We start from the raw sequence: 16,886 nt of genomic DNA, 5'->3' as shown, positions 1-16,886 counted from the left end.
ATCTATCTTTAAAACAGTTGGTCGTCCTATGGGATCAGTCGAACATATAAGAAGGCTAACAATAGAAGAGTGGAGACAAGTCCATCTCTATATTTTCAAGAACTGTGATGATGTCCTCCCATATATTAGGTATATAAAAGTTTCCTTATTGATAATTTTTAATTTTTTTTTTTTTAAAAATAGAATCTAAAGTAACTTTTTAATTTTTTTTAGTGAGCACATATAAGAATTACAACATCTTGATCATAGAAAAGCACAAAGAAAGCATGGTAAAGAATATGTAGAATGGTTTGAAGATCAGGTTAGTGAGAAAAAAATAATAGTATGATATTTATTTATCTATAAAATTTATTCTCATTTTTAAATAAGATAGTATTTTCTATGTAGTTACTAAGCTATATATTGATGGAAGCAACAAAGTTGACAAACAGTTAGATTTATCTCGAGGTCCATCACTAGAAGTAACATGCTACAAAGGGTACATTGTTAATGGATTTAGATTTCGTATTAAGGGTGATGATGATTTAAGAAAAACACAAAATAGTGGGATAGTCGTGAGAGGAACTGATGATCAAGAATACTTCGGTGTATTGCATGATATTATTGAATTGCAATATGTGGGTGGAAACAAAATCGCTTTGTTTAAATATAAATGGTGGAGTATCAATAGTCTTAGTAAAGGAATTAGAATCGATGATCATGGACTAACTAGTCTGAATATGATGTAAAAATTGGCTACAAATGAGTCATTTGTATTAACATGCTAATCTAAACTAGTATTTTACCTTGAAGACTAAAGAAACCCAATTTGGTATTTTGTGTTGAAAGTTGATCCAAGAGGTTATTACAATATCTTTTTGATCGTAGATGAAGATTGTCAGGAAGAAGATGACGAAGAAGACAACGATAGAGGAATTAATTCTAATTTTTTTTTCTGTCATTTATGTTAGATAATTTCTTTTTTAAAATTTATAATATATGATATATCTTGTTTCTTAAACTAATACTAAATTTTTATTATTTTATTTATCTAACTTATTTTTTCGAACAAGTTTATTATTTGTTTAAAAGGATGAAAAAAGTAAGAACCAGATTCAACAACAACAATAATATAGATAGTCGGGAGAATACCATGATTGAATCTACCTCTAATCAAATAATTGATGATCAACAATCTTGAACTGAATCTAAAGCAAAAGTTAGTTTAAAAGCTTCATCATCATTTACGCGAGAAATTGGATCAACTACTAGTCATGAAAAGTTTCTTAATAGAGGTAACATTTTTCTTATAATATACATTATTTATGTTTGATTTGTTACTTACTTTCTCTCTTTCCTTTTTACTTTAGAATCTTCTTCTAGAGGAAGAAAGATACGTGGTCTCATACGTAATCTCAAACTAGTTAACTACCTTGTGAGATTAGCTTTGAAGTATCAACCTATTGGAGATAATGTTGATATCTTTAAAAGCCAATATACTACCTTAGCTAGACAAGTCAACTTTACTCCTTTACAAGTGAAAAGTTGGAGTGATATTGATATAAAAACAAAAAGAAAACTATTTGAACTTACATTGGTATGTGAAAAAATAATAGTGTTTTTTCTTTAATTTACTTCATACATAATTATACTACAACTACCATTTTCTTTGCAAGAACAATTTAAAGTTGAAGGTCATGAGATTTCAATGTTGCTTCAAATTCACAATCTTATAATAATTGGAAAGATAGTTTAAATTAAAAAAATTGTACAAATATGATAGAGTTATAGAAGCTTTAGCAAATATTCTACCAAAAATTACAAGAGAATATGCATAATATCTTGAAAAGTTATGGAAGTCAACTAAATATCAGGTTGTATTTGTTGGGTTATTCAATCTTCTCTAGGCTCAATTACTCAAGATCAACACTAAGATGATGAAGAAATGGCTGAGAAAGATTTTGTCAAATCCTTGACGCTAAATACTCGATACTCGATAAGATTCTATTCGATACTCGATACGAATTTCCATCTATCCTCGACAAGTTTCTATTCTTTGCTCGATGGAACTCTAGTAGTGTTGAGCGATACTCGACTTTACTCGATGATTCTTGATATTTATTCGAAGTAACTCGAAGACGAAAAAGACTGACTCAATGCTACTTGATCGAAGAAATTGATGTGTGATTCAACTCGATACTCTGAAATCGATACATTTTGATTACAAGATTGTGTTTACGCGATTTGCAGAATAATTGATGTCGATCGAACTAATTAGATAATTATAAGAAGAAAAAACATACAGGATTACATGGTTCGACCAAGATGCCTACGTCTATGGGAAGATTCATGTTCTTTTTCACTGGAAGATTGCGTACAGTTTTGTTTTGTTTTCAAAAAAATATAAAATTATGATCTACTCTGTTTTGTTTTTTGATCAGTGGTATTTATAACATATACCAACAGACTGTTACAAGATAAAGTTAGTTATAAACTAAACCAACTGAGGCATTTGAGTCATGATTTCTTCAAATTCTCCACCTTGACTCTAATACCTTGCAATCTTCTGATCTTCCTGATTTTGATCATTCTGTCCACCATATGTCTGGAAGTTCGAAACCAACCTGTTCTAAACATTTGACCAATTTAAGCTTTGAAATTGGTTTTGTCAACATGTCAGTTGCATTATCTGATGTATGAACATTTAAGATTTGACCATATGTCTGGAAGTTCGAAACCAACCTGTTCTAAACATTTGACCAATTTAAGCTTTGAAATTGGTTTTGTCAACATGTCAGTTGCATTATCTGATGTATGAACATTTAAGATTTCTATTTCCCATGTCTCTACTTTGTCTCTGATGAAATAATACTTTATATAAATATGTTTAGTTCTAGTGTGGTATTGTAGATTTCGGGATAAATGGATAGCACTTTGGTTGTCACAATAGAGTTTTACCACTGTTTGATCTATTCCTAAGCCTTTCAGCAATCCCTTAAGTTCAATGCCTCTTTAATTGCTTCTGTTAAAGACATATATTCAGCTTTTATTGTAGATAAAGCTATTATAGGTTGTAGTGTTGCTTTCCAGCTGATTGATTAGGACCATAAAGGAATAGGTAACCTGTTAGGGACCTCTTTTTGTCCAAATCATCAGCATAGTCAACATACACATATCTATATAGTTCTAAGTTTGGTACAGCTAATTTATGGTAGAATAGTCTTGAGTTTTTAGACAAACTAAATATCTTAGGATCTATTTAGTAGCCTTCTAGTATCTCTTACCTGGGTTAGACATATATCTACTAACAAGGCTAGCTGAATAAGAGGTCAGGTCTGGTAGAAATTATTAAATAGATTAGGCTTTCGACTGCCTGACTATAGGGTATGACTAACATCTTCTTTTATGTTGTTGATCAGAATCTTTAAGAGAGTTAGCTGAGGATAACTTGAAGTGTTGAGCAATAGGTAAGCTTACAGGTTTAGCATCACTCATATTGAACCATTTTAGGATCTTCTCACAATAATTAAACTGATTGATGCTTAAAACAGACTCCTCTCTATTCCTTAGGATTTCAATTCCTAGGACCTTGCTTGCTTCTCTCAAGTTCTTCATATCAAACTCCCTTTTTAAGAGGTTTTTAACACGGGTTAAATCTTCCTTGAACCTACCTGCCAGTAACATATCATCCACATATATGAGTAGGTAAACCTTGTGCTTATAAGAACCTGTATTTACATAAACACATATGTCAAATGAACTTTTGAATCCAATGCTAGATATATAGTCATTAAACCTTTTATACCAGCACCTAGGTGATTGTTTTAACCCATAGATTGACTTGTTGAGTAAGCAATAGAGATTTTCTTTTCCTTTAACTTCAAATCTATTAGGTTGCGTCATATAGATTGTCTCTTCTAGATGTCCATGAAGGAAGGCAGTTTTCACATTTGATTGATACAATTCTAAGTTATTTTGAGCAACCAAGGATAAAATAAGTCTTATGGAGATTTGTTTGACAACTGGAGAGAAAATCTCTAGGTAGTCTATTCCTTCTTTTTGTGTAAACCCCTTTGCAACCAACCTTGCCTTATACCTAGGTTTCTGATCACAGGATGCACCTTCCTTAAGTTTGAAACCCTATTTAGAGGCAACTGATTTATAACCCTTAGGCAAATGAACTAAAGACCAAGTATCATTCACATTTAGTGAATGCATTTCCTCATTCATAGCTTCTATCTAATCCTTTTCATCAACACAACTTATTGCTTCTTCAAAGGTTGTTGGTTCTTGGTTAGTAGGAGCCACAACAGCATTTAGAACCCAATTCATATAGTTCATTTCAGTATATCTAGCTAGAGGGGTAATGGTTCTCCTTTGTCTATCCTTAGCTGAGACACACTGACTCAAATCAGGCTGCTCATTAAGAGTCTCCTCTTGTTCCCCTGCATCTTCCTCAAGTTCTCTTGTGTCACTAGGTAGGTTAGATTTTGTTGGCTGCTCAGTAGGTAACTCCACCTCAAATCTTGTGATAGATGACTCAGCTTCATCCTCAAGTCTTTTCTCTTTTTGCATAAACATCTCCTCTTCTCTAAAGGTGATGTCTCTACTAATTATGAACTTCCTCTCTATTGGATGCCACATTTTATATCCTTTGACAACATAAGTCAAAATCCTTTGAAAATTTTAAAGAGTTCAAGGTTAAAGTTGAAAACACAATACATAAACGGATTAAAATACTTCGATCAGATCGGGGTGGAGATTTTTTGGATTCATAGTTCTAGAACTAATGATAGAATATGGAATCGTTTTCCAACTCTCAGCACTTGGTACACCTCAGCCGAATGGTGTATTGAAGAGGAGAAACATAATCCTATTGGACATGGTTCGATCGATGATGAGTTACTCTTCCTTATCGGATTCATTTTGGGGTTTTGTAGTGGAGACTACAACTTATATCTTCAATTGTGTTCCTTCCAAGAGTGTTGCCAGAACACCTTTGGAGTTGTGGAATGGGCATAAAGCTAATTTGTATCACTTCTGCATCTGGGGTTGCCTAGCATATTTGCTTGAGGCTAATCCTAAGAAACTGGAACCACGTTCGAGGCTGTGCCTATTTGTAAGCTACCCCAAAGGGACACGAGGGTTATTTTTATGATCTTAAGGAAAACAAAGTGTTTGTGTCGACAAATGTTACATTCCTTGAGGAGGATCATATAAGGGAGCGCAATCCACATAGTAAAATCGTGTTGCGTGAATTTTCCAAAGAAACTACTAAAACTTCAATAAGAGTTGTTGAAGGGACTGCTACATCAATAAGAGTTGTTGATGAAAGTTCATCTAGTCGGTCAAATCCACCTCAAGAGTTGAGGGAACCTTGACGTAGTGGGAGGGTTGCAAACACACTTATTCGCAATATGGGTTTCATTGAAATCCTGGCTATGGTAGCCGATGACGAGGTTGAGGATCCGTTGTCTTAAAAGAAGGCAATAGAGGATATTGATCGAGATGAATGGGTCAAAGCCATGGATCTCAAGATGGAATCTATGTACTTCAACTCAGTATGGGATCTTATAGATCAACCTGATGGGGTTAAACCTATAGGTTGTAAATGGATCTACAAGAGGAAATGGGATGCTGATGGGAAGGTGCAATCCTTCAAGGCTAGACCTGTGCCAAAGGGTCATACCCAGGTGGAGGGAGTTGACTATGAGGAGACTTTCTCGCCTGTTGCCATGTTGAAGTCTATCTGCATCCTTCTATCCATTGCCTCATATTATGACTATGAGATATGGCAAATGGATGTCAAGACTGCTTTTCTAAATGGTAATCTTGAGGAGATCATTTATATGGTGCAACCCAAGGGGTTCACAGCCCAAGGTCAAGAGCAAAAGGTTTGCAAGCTGAATCGGTTTATTTATGGCCTGAAACAGGCATTTCGATCTTAAAATATAAGGTTTGATAATACGATCAAATCTTATGGCTTTGACTAAAACGTTGATGAGCCTTGTGTCTACAATAAAATCATCAATAGTTCAATAGTTTTCCTAGTGTTATATGTAAACGATATCCTACTCATTAAGAATGACGTACATCTACTGACTTCAGTTAAGAACTGGTTAGCAACCCAATTCCAAATGAAATATTTGGAAAAGACTCAGTTTGTTCTTGGGATTCAGATCTTTCGGGATCGAAAGAATAAAGTGCTAGAACTATCTCAGACATCGTACATTGATAAGATGTGATCAAGTACTTGATACAGAACTTCAAAAGGGGCCTACTGCCTTTTCGACATGGAGTTACATTGTCTAAGGAACAGTGTCCTAAGACACCTTAAGAGGTTGAGGAAATGAGACGAGACCTCTACGTATCTGTCATAGGTAGTTTGATATATGCGATGTTATGTACTAGACCTGACATCTACTATGTTGTGGGGATAGTCAGTAGATATCAGTCTAATCTAAGACAGGGTCATTGGACTGTCGTCAAGAACATCCTCAAGTATCTTTGAAGAACAAGGGACTACATGCTTATGTATGGATCTAAGGATTTGATCCTTATTAAATATACGGTCTCTGATTTTCAGATTGATAAGGATTCTTGAAAATCCAATTCAGGATCATGTTGACTCTTAATGGAGAAGCTGTAGTATGGTGAAGCATTAAGCAGGGGTGCATCACTGACTCCACTATGAAGGCCAAGTATGTAGCAGCTCGTGAAGCTATTAAGTAGGTCGTTTGGCTTAGGAAGCTCCTGACTGATCTAGAAGTTGTTCCAGACATGTCTAGATCTATCACCCTTTATTGTGATAATAGTGGTGCTGTGGCGAATTCCAGGGAGCCTAGGAGTCACAAGCGCAGCAAGCATATAGAGCAAAAATACCATCTCATCCGCGAGATTGTGCATCAAGGAGACGTGGTAGTCACGAAGATAGGTTCGGAGCACAATGTTGTTGATCTATTTACGAAGGCTCTCACGCCTACAGTGTTTGAGGGTCACCTACAGAGCATGGGTCTACTGGACCATTCGCGACTGGACTAGGGCAAGTGGGATATTTTGTACTGGCCTTTAGTGCCCTAGTTTATTGTTTTGTACTTGTATTTATCTTGTACACCCTACTAGCTTTAAGACAAGTGGAAGATTGTTGGGGTTGATGCCCTAAATCTTGTAGGGTCTTGTAGTTTGTAAACATGTGTATGAACAAACATTTATGATGTAATAATATGAAATATTTTCTTCACGATTGTCTATGAAATATGAGATATTTTAGTTGCATTAACCACAAACCAATAAACTAAGATCCTTGGTTATCGTTGTAACTTAAGCATGTATGTGGAGACATACAAGTACATCATGCCTTAAGTGATAACCTAAATGGTATGTAGTATATGGATAAAGGAGGGAAACATTATCCTGGTGACACTACGGATACGACCCACTTTGTAGATGTTACAAGTGTTGTAAAATGCTATAAATGGTCTAATCCTGATCATTCATGTGGAGACATGCGAGCCGGGATATCCTATACAAAGGAGTTTGTATAAGGCTAGAGCATGAAATGTTTAGTCTCATTATATAACACCGTTCATGATAGAAACTTTCATTTCACTCGGATGACCATAGATAACATGACCTTAATCCTGAGTGAGTTGAGAACTTCTGCTTATGAGGGTAGTCTTTTGATTTGCATGGGTGCGAGTGACCAACTTGTCGACTAAAACCTATCACTTTGGGGATTCGTCTGATTGGGGAGCTGGGAACTCAGTTACACATGACGGAATTCACTTCTTCCCTAAAGCAAGGGTAAGTAGATAGATTGCTCCTTTAAGGGTTTATTCTAAGGCTTGAACAATGTGACACTATACCTTCTCTTAGCCCGAGAAGTGTTCACTCATAGTAGAGCTATAATGTATTGTTCATTAGAGGATTTAGTGGTACTTAAGAAGTTAGATGTAACTATAGGGGAAAAACAGTAAATTGGCCCAGCTGTATTTACGAGCGATTTGTGAAGGGTCATCGTACTATTGATTGGTTATATCCAATGGACATTGAAATATATCTGTAGTGCGAAGAGTGCAGCTGTTGGTCTTTAGTGGAGTGCTCGACAGTTAATGGATGGTGGATATCATGATTAAAGAATTTAGTTTGTTATTCACATACCGTTGGAGCTTCAAGCTACAGGTTCATAAGGTCCCCTTTGGTAGCTCAATGGATTCATGTTGAGAATCAGTTTTTGAGTTAGTTTGAAGTGTTCAAATTAACAAGAGGGAATTTGATTATATATGATATAATTAAATGGATTCAATTATATGTGATATAATTGATTTGATGTATTAGATACATTAATTGGAGGAATTAATATAAATATGATTTATATTAAATAAAGAAGAAAAGAACTATGGTTTAAATATTACATATGATGTGATATTAAAACTATAAGTTATAAATATAATATGATAAATTAGTTATTATATTTATTTATAATAAAAAAAATTATAAGATAATTGTTTGGTTGGTTATTCGTTTCTCCTTTAACCGTATGAGTGGGAAGTTAATATCAGTTTTAATAATTGAAGAATAAAAGTGAAAAGAGTTTTCATTTTTCATAATCGCAAGACATAACGATTTGGTGAAAGAAAAGCTATACGATAGCCTCTGAGAGAGTGAACGACGAGCGAGTTTATTAGATGATAGCCCCTTGTTTACTAGACGATTGAGTATTCAGTCTATACAATAGACTTAGCCTTTCTCCCACTTACTCGATCATTTAACCCAACCGTATACTTCCTCCTTCCCTCTACCAAATCCACACAGAGTCCACACCTCCTGGATTCTCACACTGAGAATACTAAGGCAACCGAGTGGTAGTGTCAAGTGTTGTTGTTTGAGGGTCGAGGATGGAGTCTTACTCGATTGGGTTCGAAGATCAGACAGTTCATAGAATTGCATTGGTTGTTCGTTTCATTCGTGCTCATGATCGAGTTTGCTGGGACGTGTGGCTGGTGTAGATCGAGGGAATACTTGAAGAAGAGTTCTTCAAAAGTGTGTTACTCGATTCCCTTTATTTTTAACTGAAAAGCATGATGTAATTTACTCAATGATGCATAACTGTGGTTGTATGTTTGTAAATGTTGTATTCTTTCACAATGGGTTTGGAACGATCTTGCTTCTGCTCACTGGTTCTCTTAAACAAGAGTTCCTTCAAAGCCTACAAACATGCACTTAAATGCTTTGCCTTTCAATTTTCCCTTATTTTGGTGAACAAACCTTAAGATTTTTGCCTTTCAATTTTCATCAGGAGTAAGCAACTCTAGAGATGTGTAAGAGCACCTATTCAAGGTATACACTGTGTAGGCTACAACTTCTGCCCAATAGTTTCCACTTAGGATAACATCAGAAAGCAAATATCTAACCCTTTCTATTATAGTTCTATTTAACCTCTCAATAACCCAATTATGTTGATGTGTATACCTCACAGTTCTATGCCTAGTTATACCATTCTCACTATAGAATTTGTCAAAGTATTCATTGCAAAACTCAAGCCCATTTTCAGTTTTAAAGTATTTTAACCTTTTAGATGTTTGGGTTTCTATCATAGCTTTCCATTCCTTAAACTTCCCAAAAACTTGATCCTTAGTTTTAAAAAAGTATATCCAGCTCTTCTTAGAAAAGCCATCTATAAAGGTTAGAAAATACCTTGAGCCACTAAGGCTTGGTGTAGGAGATGGTCCCGATAAGTCAGAATGAACATAGTGCAATGTTCCTTTGGTGGTATGCTGAGATTTTGTGAAACTCTGTCTGGTTACTTTCCCTAAAATACAGTGTTCACAGAAGGAAAGGTGTTCACTGATCCGTTTGGGCAATATACCTTGTTTAGACAGTGCTTGCATCCCTTTTACATTGATATAAGATAGTCTTTTGTACCACGAGTCTACCTCTGTCAAGCTTGCTGTTAAAAAGGTATAGGCACTAGTCATCATTTCTACTCCTCTTACAATATAGAGGTCATTAACCTTTTCACCAACCAACATACCTAAGAATCCTTAATCACCTCTAGGATTCCATCATTTCCTCTGCATTCACATTTCTGAGAAGCTTGATTGAGCCATCCTTTAGCTTTAAGGATAATGAACCAACCCCTTTGATTTTGCAGGCTTCATTATTCCCCATGTACACAGATTCTCCATCCACATCCTTGTAGGTATTAAACTAAGGTTTGAAGGGTGTCATATGATAGGTACATCTAGAGTCAAGTACCCAGCCATACTTCCCAAGAGGACTTATTTGGTTGGTTTTATTTCTAGTAGAGGCTAAGGCATTAGAATAGAAGTAGGACCCTTCAACCACTAAAGCTTCTGGCTGTTTTCCTTTCTGATCCTTCTCTTTTTCCTGATTGTTCCATTTTAAGTTGTAACAATCCCTCATCAAGTGTCCTTTCTTCTTGCAGTAGTTACATCTCAGCTTGGTTTTGGGTTTATGCTCTTCACCAGACTGATTTTTAGTCCCTTTAGACTGATTCTGCTTGTTCTTGCCCTTGACAAACAGCCCTCCTGCACCAGCCTGTTCTTTTTTGACTAACTGAAGCTCCAACTCTCTAGTTCTTAATGTTGAAATAATGGCATCAGTGGTAACTAACTCTCTGCCATATTTCAAGGTATTATTTTACCTCCATATAGGCTTTGGGTAGAAAGTTCAACAAGACAAAGGCTTCACTCTCATCGTCAATCTTTTTGCCAAGGCTCTTGAACTCATAAACTATCCTTTTACACTCATCTAGATTGTTTGATAGTGGTTTAGTAGAATCCATCTTAAAGTGAAGAACTTTTCCCTTAGGTACTGATGATAGAAATTTAGAAGCGCAATATATGATGCATGTCTTGGGCTATGCGTTTATTCTCATATGTCGGTGGCCATACGTTGGAATAGAAAGTATGCGTTAACCTCATATGCGATAACCATGCGTTCCTATCACAAGTTTTCTTGCTCTCTCGCCAAGTATAACGAGATCGCAAGTTTCTCGGGTGATTCGAGGTCGAACTCAGGGACTTGTAGCTAAATATTATGCAGTAATGTGTTTGCGGCGAAGAATAAAAGAATGTTGAAGGTTATGGACTATACACTACTCCTACTTCTAGCTAACAGATTAAGCGATGGAAGTATGACTGAGAGGTAGAGACACGACAACTGTTAACGCGTAGTGAAATGCATAGGAAAATAGATAAAATGGCGAGGATGTCTTCATCTCAATAAGCTCGACCGCAAGGGTAACCCCAGCCAACACATGCTATGTGATCATGCTATACACACTTGACGAAGACGCATGCGATGTATATGCGATAGTGTCGAGAGGCCTTATTTCTAAGTCTCGATACCCGCTCACGTGCTCTCACACATAAACAAGATGACTGCATACCACCATATCCTACTTAAAGGGTGCATACGCTGTGTAGTAGCAAACGGAACTTATTCCTAAGTCTCTATTCTTGCTTATGCAATCCAATCTGCTCTCTCAAGTCTAGATTTGGATTTTAGACTACTCTCCCGAGTATGCCTAAATGATGAATGATGCGTTCATAAGTCAAGGTAATCACATGAAACATGGTTGACGTAAGATTATTCCTATCTATAGTGAACACTTGCTTACATTGCTTAATGTGATCAACTACTTACCCTCTCAGGCAGTTGGTTGCTGTTAACTCTACTCATAAACAAGCATTGTGTCAGCTTATAGACAAGCGTTGCTACAACTTCATACTAAGCAAATAGGATTTTCTCACAACACTCGTGCAACGCACACCTCTCGATGATTTGCTATATGCTTCATATGTCTATGCCGCATGATTAAGTATGCGATACTCTAGCAGTCTTACATAGTGATGAAATGAAAGTAAAGGATGCTAAGTAAATGAAGATGGAGATGGAATCGCAGAAAAATATAGAAATGCATTGATCACAAAATGTATTAATCTCTTAAACCACAATGTAATACAATACAAGGATAGAAGAGAAATGGAGGACCAGATGGAAGCAATGTCTTATTTCCATCAGATGTGTGTCAAAGCTGCCGGTGGTGCCATGGATGGGTGGTGTCTCGAGCTCTAACTCCAGCGAAGGCTCCGATCGTCTCTCGGAATGGTTGAGGAGATGAAGAACTCTCAAGATTATCTTTACACGCTTTGGTCTGGATCACAAGGATCCACCCGAAGGTAGCCTTTAGGCAGAGGACCTTGGATAATTTGAAATTCTGCTCTATGGCTTCTATTTATAGAGCTTGATCATTGACAGCATTAATGGTCCTTCTCTGAAATTCTATAGCTAACGGCGTGATGGACTGCTCTGAATCTCTGCTGCTAACGGCGTGGTAGATGAAATGTCAACATCACTTTTTGATACTCCCGAGGTATGCGTTCATGCTTGGTTTCCGAAGTATCAATTTATTCCACCACCCTTGCGCTCATCCCTCTATTATGGTTATTACTCTGTAGCCGCACTTTATGCGATGGACGCATGCGGTTAATGGCCACAACATCCATGCGTCGAACATATGCGTTCGCCTTTGCGATGGAGAGATTCCCTGCATGCGGTCGTCTTCACGATAGCCTGGCTTCCGCGTATACGATTGATTTCTACGTTTGCTACAAAAATAAACAGTTGAATACATAATAACGCATAATAGTGGGTTAGCCGAGATTCTTAATATCGATCGACGTAAGCTCGTTTTCTCATGAATTCTTAGTATAATCACTGCATCTTCTACTTAACAACCTTTGTAATCACAAATAAAAAGCCTATAATGACATACGTTTATGCCCATCATTAGGTACATCTTGTTGGGGAGATCCTTGGTTGCAAAGAGGCCTTTCAACTTGACCCATATCTTGTAGGCCATGTCTTGATCGATCACCTATCTCATGATGTTATCACTGAGATTAAGAACTAATATTCCATAGGTTGTAAGTTCCATGTCTTCCTTTTCTTTAGTTGTTAATGTAGATGGCATAGTTAACGGTCTAAAATGGATTTATGAGCTCTTTGTTGTCCAAGAATAGCTTTGATTTTGGCCTTCCACAGACCAAAATCACCCTTTCCATTGAACTTCTCTGTTTCAAATCTAGTAACAGCCATCACTGACCTGAACAAGTATCGAGAATGGTTTTCTTGAGTATCTTGATGCTCCAAAAATGCTAACCTTGATGATCTTCAAATTCTCTGATACCACAAGTTTTTGGGTTATTCAATCTTCTCTAAGCCCAATTACTCAAGATCAACATTGAGATGATGAAGAAATGGCTGAGAAAGGTTCTGTCAAATCCTCGATGCTAGATACTCGATACTCGATAAGATTCTACTCGATACTCAATGCGAATTTCCTTCTATCCTTGATGAGTTTCTGTTCTTTTCTCGATGGAACTCGAGTAGTGTTGATCGATACTTGACTCTACTCAATGAGTCTTGACCTTTACTCGAAGCAACTTGAAGACAAAAAAGACTAACTCGATGCTACTAGATAGAAGAAATCGATGTGCGATTCAACTTGATACTCTGAAATTAATACATTTTGATAACAAGATTGTGTTTACGCGATTTGTAGAATGATTGATATCGATCGAACGAAGAAGATAAAGAGAAGAAGAAGAAACACATAGGATTACGTGGTTTGACCAAGATGCCTACGTCCATGGGAAGATTCACTTTCTTTTTCACTGGAAGATTGCGTACAACTTTGCTTTGTTTACAGAAAAATAGAGAATTATGAACTACTCTATTTTTTTTTTTTTTTATCAGTAGTATTTATAACATATACTAATGGACCATTACAAGATAAAATTAATTATAAACTAAACCAGCTAAGGCATTTGAGTCATGATTTCTTTAGTATTCTAATATTTTTTTCTTGTACTAAAAAAGTTATACTTATTGATTTAAATTTTATTGATGCTCAAACTCTACTTTTAAAATATAGGAGATGTGTGAAAGAAACTAAAAATCCCGTTCTAAATTGAATCATGAATGTATATCACACATGTGGTTCACAAAGTATACAATAGAGAGTTGGAAAGGAGGTAATGAAATGAAAAATTATATAAACTTCTTTTAATTTAGTCAAATTATCTAATATATAATTTCTTTCACTTAAGTAGGTTTGAGACACTAATGAAGAACTTAATTGGATTAGAATTTGGGAGCTAACTCACTTGAGTAATAATGAATTGGTTGTAAATGAAACTACACAAGAGAAAATGGTGAATACAAAATAATGAATATATGATGTTATTGGTTAAATTTTGAGTTAAGATCATTAATTTATCATCTCTGTTGCTCTGTTCTAGAAAGAATTTATTTGAAGAAGTCCCTTTAATGTGTGTTTGGATTTTAATTTGGATAGTATTTATATAGTGTTTAAATATACTCTGTTCTTTATTGATCTTGTTCTTTTTCTTGTTTTTAACATCCTAGTTAGAAAGCATTTGAATTGAAATAGGAAACACTACAAATTGGATCGAATGAAGTTGGTCTGTTTCTTGCCCAATTATATTATGTAACACAACTACACCCATTAATAATCAAGAGTTGTGTTGGAGTTAATATATTATGTTAAGTAATCAATGTTTATGTTGTTGTAATTGAGTACAAATGGTTGTACTAATTTGAATTATAGAGTATATTTAGATAATAAATGATATGTGAGATTTTGATGTAAGATGATGTGTAGATTTTCATGAAGTGACACGTGTTTATTGTAACACTTGAGTTTATATATGCGTTAGTTTTAAACTATAAAACATGAATTTGTATTTGTAGTTGGAACGTAAATTATATGGTTCTCAAGTGATCGATGGTATACTTGACATGAACGAGGATGAGATTTTTGTACAAGTATTTGGACTGAAAAAACACGAATGTGTTTATAGTTATGGAGCAGATGCTACTCCTTCTGAGTTATTTGGATCATTATCTATTATATGTGATCTTGAGCATCGCCTTAATGAGTCTAAACAACGTCCTCAAGAATCTGAACGACAAAAAAAAAGTCAAGGTAGAAGCATGATAATGGGCAGAAATGCACGTTATCATAGTACTAAGTTATTAAACAATGTTGGATTGCGTTGATGAAACATGTTAAATTGCGTCCATTAAACATAAAATCTATATTATTGCAGTCGCATGCGTCCAACGCATTAGAGCAGTTGATCTTTATATTTTTGTGCAGAATATGTGTTAAGAGATTGCGATCATAGGAATACATTGGTCGACCACAACTTCACCGCAAGACTTTGTGTTGATCATGCTCGCAAACATTCGCCCAAGAAGAATCACCGCAACTTGGTCAGCCAACATGGTGGGCACATCCAGGTGAAAGGACAATTAAGAGCGATGGGACAGAAAGCTAACGGCAGTCGGATTCAAATTAAGTTGACAACTGATAACGGTCACGAAGTACATTCAGCTTTATCGGTGATAATTATCTAGCGAATCAGTCAGGAATTAAAGTTGTCCCATCTGTACAACCGGGAGAAAGAAGCCGCATTTCACCATTGATGCCCTATAAATATCAAGTATATTCCTCAGAGAAGGGGTTAAGCAGTCGATTACTTCATCACTTTACAAGTTCACGCCTCTGTTCATAGTTTTTTTTTTCATTTTAAGGCGAACGAGAGGAAGAAAGTGTGCCGGTAGATCATTTCGGTAAGCTTGGGAGAGCACCAGAAGCTTCAAAGACAGGGAGATGGCTGACACCTGTAGAAGCAGGAATATCTTTAGGCCAGAATAGAGATTCCAGTGTAAAAAAAAAAACCTCAGTCAGCAAGAAATTGCTACCAGGCTCTCTACCCTAAACTTCCATTGGCATTTTGTACTTAACGTATTTATAAGAATGGAATTTCTTTCTCTATATCTGTCCACTCTCTGTGATTCACGCATGAGTAGCTAAATTAGTTGAATGAGTTGAAAATAATTTAGCGAGCACAACTAGGGAGTCTTCATTCTTTGCGATTATCTTGTTTATATATGCTTCATTCATTCTTTAGGGATACTCGGGAGGGTAGTCTAAGGACAGGATCTAGACTTGGGAAGGTCAGGTCAGAATCTAGGTTTGGAAGATAGGCGCTTAGGAATGAGCATTTTTTATTATTAACGCATCGCATGCATCTTAGCGATAAGATATGATTGTATGCAGTCACCTTGCTTCATGCATTTTGCATCAACGCATAAGACAAGAGTAGAGACTTAGGGATAAGCTCTATGAACATTTTGCATTCAACACATGCATCCTAGATGTAGGAGCACCACATTTACATTGTAAAATGACTTGCTGTGCATGGTAGTAACATGATTGCATGGTCTGACGCATTCCCAAGTAACGCTAGCTAAAGATCTTCTCAACCCATTCATCGCATACTCATTGCATCTATCAACGCAACTTTCATTTCTTAAATCCGTCGCATTTATTCATTCCTTTTTAAACAACGCAATCAACAACAAAACACTTTATTTAAGTTTCCCAGTTACCGCAAAGTTTTCATAGAAAAAAAAACCATCAACGCAATTTATTTTCACAAGTTCCTGTGTCCGACACTGGACTTACCAGGAAACTCAAAGGAATTTACACTTGAATTCTGCTGTGGAAACTTGAGTGCACAACGCAATCCATTAGCGCATAACACCCATATTCCCACTTAATAAAATAACGCCCATCAAGTTTTTGGCGCCGTTGTCGGGGACTTCGGCAAAATAGTTTGCTAACGGTTATTTTTTTTTTATTTCTTTGCAGGACTCTCAATCTCTGGAGAATTACGACCCGGAGATACAGAGGACTTTTAGACAAAGATTGAGAGACTGCTAACAGCAACCACAATCCGATAAAGAATAGTTGGTGAAGCAGCCTGGAGGGGGAGCACCAAATGATA

Source organism: Benincasa hispida, chromosome 2 (assembly GCF_027475165.1).
Source record: "Benincasa hispida cultivar pf3 chromosome 2, pf3_genome.v1.1, whole genome shotgun sequence".
NCBI classification, from domain to species: Eukaryota; Viridiplantae; Streptophyta; class Magnoliopsida; order Cucurbitales; family Cucurbitaceae; genus Benincasa; species Benincasa hispida.
Note: the sequence above shows the minus strand (reverse complement) of the source record.